Source organism: Enhydra lutris, unplaced genomic scaffold (assembly GCF_002288905.1).
Source record: "Enhydra lutris kenyoni isolate GAN:26980312 unplaced genomic scaffold, ASM228890v2 scaffoldscaffold3, whole genome shotgun sequence".
Lineage (NCBI taxonomy): Eukaryota > Metazoa > Chordata > Mammalia > Carnivora > Mustelidae > Enhydra > Enhydra lutris.
In genome coordinates this window covers 60,179,885-60,188,623 of record NW_019154087.1, presented here as the reverse complement: position 1 = coordinate 60,188,623, position 8,739 = coordinate 60,179,885, and positions in this window count along the sequence as shown.

Here is an 8,739-nt window from a genome sequence, read left to right as displayed (position 1 = left end):
CTGCACACCTTTAGCTACCTGCATTTCTTCACATAACATCCTCTTCAGGTTAGAATTTCCTTCTCCGGATACTTCATCTCTGAAATCATCAGTGAGGGTGATCTGACTGGTGATTAGGAAGAAACCAATATATTTCATTCAATTAGTGACATTAAGCTACAGATAGGTTAACCTTTAAGAATGTATATATTTATAACCTTTTTAACTGATACATCTCCCTCACCCAGGCCATATCAAAGTAGTAGAATATGGGAAGATTTTGAAATAGGTAAAATAAGCCTTCACTGTTCCATTCCAGGTGAATTCACTTACTTTCACGGACCTGGTAGAACTTGTAATTTAATACTCGCGTCCTGTTGCTCAAATCAGTTGGCAGTTCGTTGTGTGTGTTCGGCCATTCAAGAACTTCTGTGATTTCTTAACAACTTGACATACATACAGTTGACCTTTGAACAACATGGTTTTGAGCTGTGTGGGTCCACTTATATGGGCATATTTTATAGTACACTATTATAAATGTATTTTATGATTTTAATATTTTCTCTAGCTTTATTGTGAGAATACAGAATATATACATCTTACAAAAAATGTGTTCACTATTTATGTTATTGGTAAGGCTTCCAGTCAACAGTAGGCTATTAATGATTATGTTCTTGGGCATCAGTTATAGGTGAATTTTCGATTGTGCAGGTGATCAGTGCCCCTAACCTTCTGCATTGTTCAAGGGTAAACTGTATACAAATTATTTAATAATTAAATTTCTTTTATATTTGTTTTATCTTTCTACTACATTGTAAGCTCCTGAGGGTAGAGACCGTACTGTGTTTTCATTTATTTAGCTAATGAACTCAAATATTGGTTGAATACCTGCTAACTATCTGGAACTTCTTTTGATACCCCCACTTTGCCTAGTCATCCCTGAGTACATTGGATATGCTCCATAAATAACTGATAAACCACTATGATTTTTTGATTCAAGATCCATTCAATAGTCCATTACTCTGTGCTATTAATAATTACATAATTACTCTGTGTTGGTGATAGTCACTGAGATATATCTGTTCTCTCGGTATGCATCCTGGAATACTATTTTTTTTTTTTAATCAAATCCCTGTGACTTAATCTTTTTTGATAATTTATCTTTTTTGGTAATTTATCTCTGATTTTGATCTTTACTTTCAATTTAAAATTGAATTTGCGATCCTAAGTCAATCAGTTGTTTTCTGTTAGGCAGGATACCTTAGTTCAAGTAATTACCAGGAATTTGGCTTAGAATTCTTGGGCTAATAACCCAAACAGGGGAGGTTATCAGTATTACCTGTAGAGCTTTTTTTTTAATTGAAAAAAAAAATAGTTCTTTTAATTGAAGTATGGTTAACACACAGTATTGGATTAGTTTCAGTAATTCAACGTAGTAACAGTAATTCAACAACTTTATATGTTATGCTGTGCTCTCCAAAACTGCAGCTACCATCTGTTACCATATAATACTATTATAATACCATTGACTGTATTCCCTCTACTGTACCTTTCATTCCTGTGATTTATTCATTTGGTAATTGAAAGCCAGTACCTCCCATTCCCCTTCACTCATTTTGCCTACCTCCCCCCATTGATATGACCTCTGTATTTAGGGCATGTTTTTTGCTTTTTGTATGTGTGTGTGAGTTTTGATTCCACATATAAGTGAACTCCTATATTATCTGTCTTTCTCTGACTTATCTCCCTTAGGATAATACCCTCTAGGTCCATTCATGGTGTCACCAGTGGCAAGGTGTCATTCTTTTTATGGCTGAGTAATATTCCATTGTGTTTATATACACCACATTTTATTTTTCCATTCCTCTTTGATGGGCATTTGGGTTGCTTTCATATTTTGGCTGTTGCAAATAATGCTGCAGTAAGCATAGGGTGCATATATCTTTTTCAATTAATGTTCTCATTTTCTCTGGGTAAATACCTAGTAGTGGAATTACTGGATAATACGGTATTTCAGTTTTCAGTTTTTTGAGGAATCTCCATACAGTTATTTGCAGTGGCTGCACCAATTTACAACCCACCAACAGTGTACAAGGGTTTCTTTTTCTCTACATCCTTGTCAGCCCTTGTTTTTTCTTGTCATTTTGATTTTAGCCATTCTGTAAGGTGTAAGTTGCTATCTCATTGTAGCTTTGATTTACATTTTCCTGATAATTAGTGATGTTGAGCATCTTTTCATAAGTCTGTTGACCATCTGTATGTCTTCTTTGAAAAAGTGTTCATTCAGGTCATCTGCCCATTTTTAAAGGGATTATTTGGGGGTATTTTTGGTGTTGAGTTGTGTAAGTTCTTTATACATATTGGATACTAATCCTGTATTGGATATATCATTTGCAGACATTTTCTCCCACTCAGTAAGTTGCCTTTGGTTTTGTTGATTTTTTAATTTTCCCTGTGCAAAAGCTTTTTAGTTTGATGTCCTAATAGTTTATTTTTGCTTTTGTTTTCTTTGCCTGAGGAGACTTAACTAGAAAAATATTGCTAAGACTGATGCCCAGGGTATTATTGCCTGTGTTTTCTTTTAGGAGTTTTATGGTTTCAGATCTCCCACGTAGGCCTTTATGTCATTTTGAGTTTATGTATTGTGTAAGAAAGTGGTTGAGCCCCATGTCGAGTTCTGCTCAGGAGGGAGTCTGCTTTAGGATTCTCTCACTCTGCCCTTTTCCTCCCCCTATTCACGTGCTCACTTTCTCTCTCTGAAATAATAAATTTTTAGAAAGTGGTCCAGTTTTATTCTTTTCAGTGTAGCTGTTGAGTTTTCCCAGCATCTTTTATTGAGGACTGTCTTTTCTTCATTGTATACTTCTAGCACCTTTGCCATAGATTAATTGATCAAATAAGTGCGGGTTTTTCCCTGAGTTCTCTATTCTGTTCTCTTGATCTGTGTGTCTTTTGCCAGTGCCATTCTGTTTTGATTACCATAGCTTTGTAATATAGTGTGAAATCTGGGATTGTGATACCTCCAACTTTGTTCTTTCTTAAGATTATTTTGGCTATTTGGCATCTTCTGTGGTTCCATCCAAATTTTAGTATTATTTTTTCTAGTTTTGTGAAAAATGCTCTTGGTATTTTGATAGGTTGCACTGAATCAGTAACATGGACAATTTTAAAAATTTTCCAGCGCATTAACATGGACTCGCTTTCCATTTATTTGGCATCTTTAGTTTCTTTCATGAGTGTTTTATAGTTTTATAGTTTTCACAGAATAGGTCTCTCACATCCGTGTTAAGTTTATTCTTATGTGTCTTATTCTTTTTGGTGCAAATGGAAATGTTTTATTTCCTCTTTCTGCTACTTCAGTGTTAGTGTATAGAAATGTGACTGATTTCTTCATATTAATTTTGTAGCCTACAACTTTACTGAATTCATTTATCAGTTCTGTAGTTTTTTAGTGGATCTTTAGGATTTTCCATATATTACATTTGCAAATATTGACGGCTTTTTCCTTTCAATGTGGATGGTTTTTTTCCTTGTCTGATTGCTGTTGCTGGGACTTTAAGTATTATGTAGAATAAGTGGGGCAAGAAACGGTATCCTTGTCTTATTCCCAATCTTAGAACTTTTTCATCCTTAATTTTTCACCATTGAATATGATATTAGCTGTGGGTTTTTCATACATGGCTTTTCTTATGTTGAGGTATGTTCTCTCTAAACCCACTTTGTTCAGGGTGGATTATGAATGAAGATTGAATTTTGTCAAGTACTTTTTCTGCACCTGTTGAGATGATATGATTTTTTAAAAAGTTTTAATTTTAATAATCTGGTGCTCATCACAAGTATATTCCTTAATCCCCATCACCTATTTCACCCATTCCTTCATCCAGCTCCCCTCTGATAACCATCAGTTTTTCTCTATAGTTAAGAGTCTGTTTCTTGGTTTGCTTCTCTTTTTTTCACCTTTGCTCGTTTGTTTTGTTTCTTAAATTCCACATATGAGTGAAATCATATGGTATTTGTCTTTCTTTGACTTATTTCACTTAGTATTATACTCTCTAGCTCTATCCACGTCATTGCAAATGGCAAGATTTCTTTATTTTTTTATGGGTGTATAATATTCCATTGTAGATACATTTATATCTGTATATCTATATCTACAGGTATTTATCTGTCCATCTCATCTTCTTTATCCATTCATCAGTGGACTTGTGGGCTGCTTCCATATCCAGGCTATTTGAAATAATGCTGCTTTAAACATAGAGGTGCATGTCCCTTTGAATTAGTGTTTTGTATTTTTGAGTAAATAGCTGGAGTGCAGTTGCTGGATCTTAGGTTAGTTCTGTTTTTAACTTTTTGAGGAACTTCCATACTGTTTTTCAGAGTGGCTGCACCAATTTGTGCCACCCAAGTGTCCCTTTTTTGAGTTTATATGGTGTAAGAAAGTGGTCCAGTTTCATTCTTCTGCATGTGGCTGTCCAATTTTCCCAATACTGATTGTTGAAGGGACTGTCTTTTTTCCACTGGATATTCTTTCCTTGTTTGTCTAAGATTAGTTGACAGTAGAGTTGAGGATCCATTTCTGGGTTCTATTCTGTTTCATTGGTCGATGTGTCTGTTTTTGTGCCAGTACCATACTGTCCTAATAATTACAGCTTTGTAATACAGCCTGAAGTCTGAAATTGTGAAGCCTCCAGCTTTTTCTTCTTCAGCATTCCTTTGGCTACTCGAGGTCTTTTTTGGTTCCATATAAATTTTAGGATTATTTATTCCAGCTGTGTAAAAAATCCTGGTTGTATTTTGATAGGGATTGCATTGAATGTATAGATTGCTCTAAGTAGCCTAGCCATTTTACCAGTATTTGTTCTTCAGTGCATGAGCATGGAACATTTTTCCATTTCTTTTTGTCTTCCTCAGCTTCTTACATAAGTGCCCTATAGTTTTCAGAGTACAGATCCTTTATCTCTTTGTTTGAGTTTACTCCTAGATATCTTATGGGTTTTGATGCAGTTGTAAATGGGATCAATTCCTTGATTTCTCTCTCTTCTGCTTCATTATTAGTGTATAGAAATGCAGCTAATTTCTGGACATTGATTTGAATATCCTGCTACTTTACTGAATTTATCAGTTTTTTCAGTTTTTTGGTAGAATCTTTCGAGTTTTCTATGTATAGCTTCATGGTTGCAAAGAGTGAAAACTTTACTTTTTCCTTACCAATTTGGATGCCTTTTATTTCTTTTTGTTGTCTGATTGCTGTGGCTAGGACTTCCAGTACTATGTTGAATAAAAGTGGTGAGAGTAGACATCTTTGTCGTGTTTCTGACCTTAGGGGAAAATCTTTCAGTTTTCCCCTCCCAATAGTTTATTTTTACTTTTGTTTCCCTTGCCTCAGGGAACCTATATAGAAAATAGTTGTTATGGCCAGTGTCAGAGAAATTACTGCTTGTACTCTCCTCTGGGAGTTTTTATGGTTTCAGGTCTTGCATTTAATCCATTTTGAATTTATTTTTGTGTGTGGTGTAAAAAAGTGTGTCAGTTTCATTCTTTTGCATGTAGCTGTCCAGTTTTCCCAACACCATTTGTTGAAGAGACTCTCTTTTTCCCATTGAATATTCTTTCCTGCTTTGTCAAAGATTAATTTATCATATAATTGTGTGTTTACTTCTGTATTTTTTGTTTTGTTCTATTGATCTACGTGTCTGTTTTTGTGTCAGTACCATACTGTTTTGATTACTGCCGCTTTGTAAAATAACCTGAAATCCAGAATCGTGATGCCTCCAGCTTTGCTTTTCTTTTTCAAGATTGTTTTGGTTATTCAGGTTCTTTAGTGGTTCCATACAAATTTTAGGATTGTTTGTTCTAGTTCTGTGAAAAATGCTGGTAGTATTTTGATAGGGATTGCATTAAATGTGTAGATTGCTTGGGTAGTATAAACATTTTAACAGTATTTCTTCTTTTAATCCATGAGTATGGAATGTCTTTCCGTTTCTCTATATTGTTTTCAATTTCTTTCATCACTGTTTTGTAGTTTTCAGAAGACAGGTCTTTCACTTCTTTGGTTAGGTTTATTCCTAGGTATCTTATTGTTTTTGGTATAGTTGTACATGGGATTGTTTTCTTAATTTGTCTTTCTGTTGTTTCATTACTGGTGTATAGAAATGCAACAGATTTCTGTATACTAATTTTGTAATCTACTACTTTACTGAATTTGTTTATTAGTTCTTGTGGTTTGTGGTAGATTCTTTAAGGTTTCTATGTATATAGCCTCATGTCATCTGCAAAAAGTGAGAATTTTACTTTTTCCTTAACAATTTGGATGCCTTTTATTCTTTTTGTTTTCTGATTGCTGTGGTTAGGACTTCCAGTACTATGTTGAATAAAAATGGTGGGAGTTCCTAGATGTCCATCAACAGATGAATGGATTAAGAAGTTGTGGTATATAACTACAATGGAATATTATGCAGCCATCAAAATTTGAAATCTTGCCATTTGCAATGATGTGAATGGAACTAGAGGGTTCTTATGCTAAGCAAAATAAGTCAGTCAGAGAAAGACTATTATCATATGATCTCACTGATGTGTGGGATTTAAGAAACAAGGCAGAAGATCATAAGGAAAGATAGGAAAAAATGAAACAAGATGAAACCAGAGAGGGAGACAAACCATTAGAGACTCTTAATCTTAGGAAATAAACTGAGGGCTGCTGGAGGGGAGGGGAGTGGGGGGTTAGGGTAACTGGTGATGGACATTGAGGAGGGTGTATGTCATAATGAGCACTAGGTATTATATAAGACTGATTAATCACAGACCTGTACTCCCTGAAACAAATAATACATTATATGTTAATTGATTAAATTTAAATTAAGAAAAGTGGTGAGAGTGAACATCTTTGTCTTGTTCCTGACCTTAGGGGAAAGACCTTCAGTTTTTCCCCATTGAGAATGATATTATTTGTGGGTTTATCATATATGGCCTTTATTATGTTGAGGTGTGTTCCCTTTAAACCTACTTTGTTGTGGGTTTTTATTATGTATGGATGTTGTACTTTGTGAAATGCTTTTTAATGCATATATGGAAATGATCGTATGGTTCTTATCCTTTCTCTTATTCATGTGATTTGTCAGATTGATTGATTTGCAAATAGTGAACCACCCTTGCAGCCCAGGAGTAAATCCCACTTGATTGTGGTAAATGATTTTTTTAATATATTGTTAGATTCAGTTTGCTAGTGTTTTGTTCAGGATTTTTATGTTTATGTTCATTAGAGATACTGGCCTGTAGTTCTCTTTTTTGTGTGTGGTTTCTTTATCTGGTTTTGTATCAGGGTGATGCTGGCCTCATAGAATGAATTTGGAAGTTTTCCTTCCTTTTCTATTTTTTGGAATTATTTGAGAATAATAGAATAGGTATTAAATTTTCTTAAAATTTTGGTAGAATCCTTCTGTGAAGTCATCTGCTATTGGACTTTTTTTGTTGGGAGTTTTTTGATTACTGACTCAATTTTTTTCCTGGTAACCAGTCTGTTGAAATTTTCTATTTCGTCCTGTTTCAGTTTTGGTAGGTTATATTTCTAGGAATTTATCCATTTCTTCTAGGCATATAATATTTCACAATATTTTCTTGTAATTGTATTAGTGTGGTATTATTTCCCGTCTCTCATTTGTGATTTTATTTATTTGGGTCTTTTCTCCTTTTTTCTTGATGAGTCTGGCTACAATTTATCAGTTTTATTGTATGTTTTTTTCCCCCCACAGAACCCAAATCCTGGTTTCATAAATCTTTTTTTTTTTTAAGTTTTTTTTTTATCATTTATTCCTACTCTAATCTTAATTATTTTCGTCTTTCTGCTGGTTTTAGATTTTTCTTTTTTTTCTAGCTCCTTTAGGTGGAAGGTTAGGTTGTTCAAGATTTTTCTTGCTTCTCGAGGTAGACATGTATTGGTATAAACTTCCCTCTTAGGATTGCTTCTGTTGCATCCCAAAGGTTTTTAACCTTTGAGTTTTCTAAAGATTTTATTTACTTACTTATTTATCAGAGAGAGAGAGCGAGTGAGTGAGCATGAGATCACAGGCAGGGGGAGTGACAGGCAGAGGCAGAGGGAGAAGCAGACTCCCCACTGAGCAAGGAGCCCAATGCAGGACTCGATCCCAGGACCCTGAGATCATGCACGACCTGAGTCAAAGGCAGACACTTAACCAGCTGAGCCACCTGGGCGTCTGAACCTTTGTGTTTTAATTTTTATTTGTACTTTTTTATTTCTTATTTCTGTTTGGTCCATTCGTTGTTTAGTAGCATGTTACTTAACCTTCATTTATTTGTGTTTTTTTCAGGTTTTTTCTTGTGATTGACTTCTAGTTTCATTGCATTGTGGTCAGAAAAAATGCATGGTATGACTTTGATCTTCTTTAATTTGTTGAGGCTTGTTTTGTTGCCTAATATGTGATCTATTCCGAAAAATATTCCATGTGCACGTGAAAAAGAATGTGTTTTCTGCTGTTTTAGGATGGAATGTTCTTGTATATGTCTGTTAAATCCGTATGTTCTGTATGTTAAATCTGTGTGTTCTTCAAAACCATTTTTTCAATGTTGATTTTCTGTTTAGATGATCTGTCCATCAATGTAAGTGGGGTGTTAATGTCCCTAACTATTTTATTATTGCCCATTAGTTCCTTTATATTTGTTGTTAACTGTTTTATTTTTTTGGGTGCTCCCACATTGGGTGCACAAATATTTACAGTTGTTATATCTTCTTGTTAGATTGTTCCC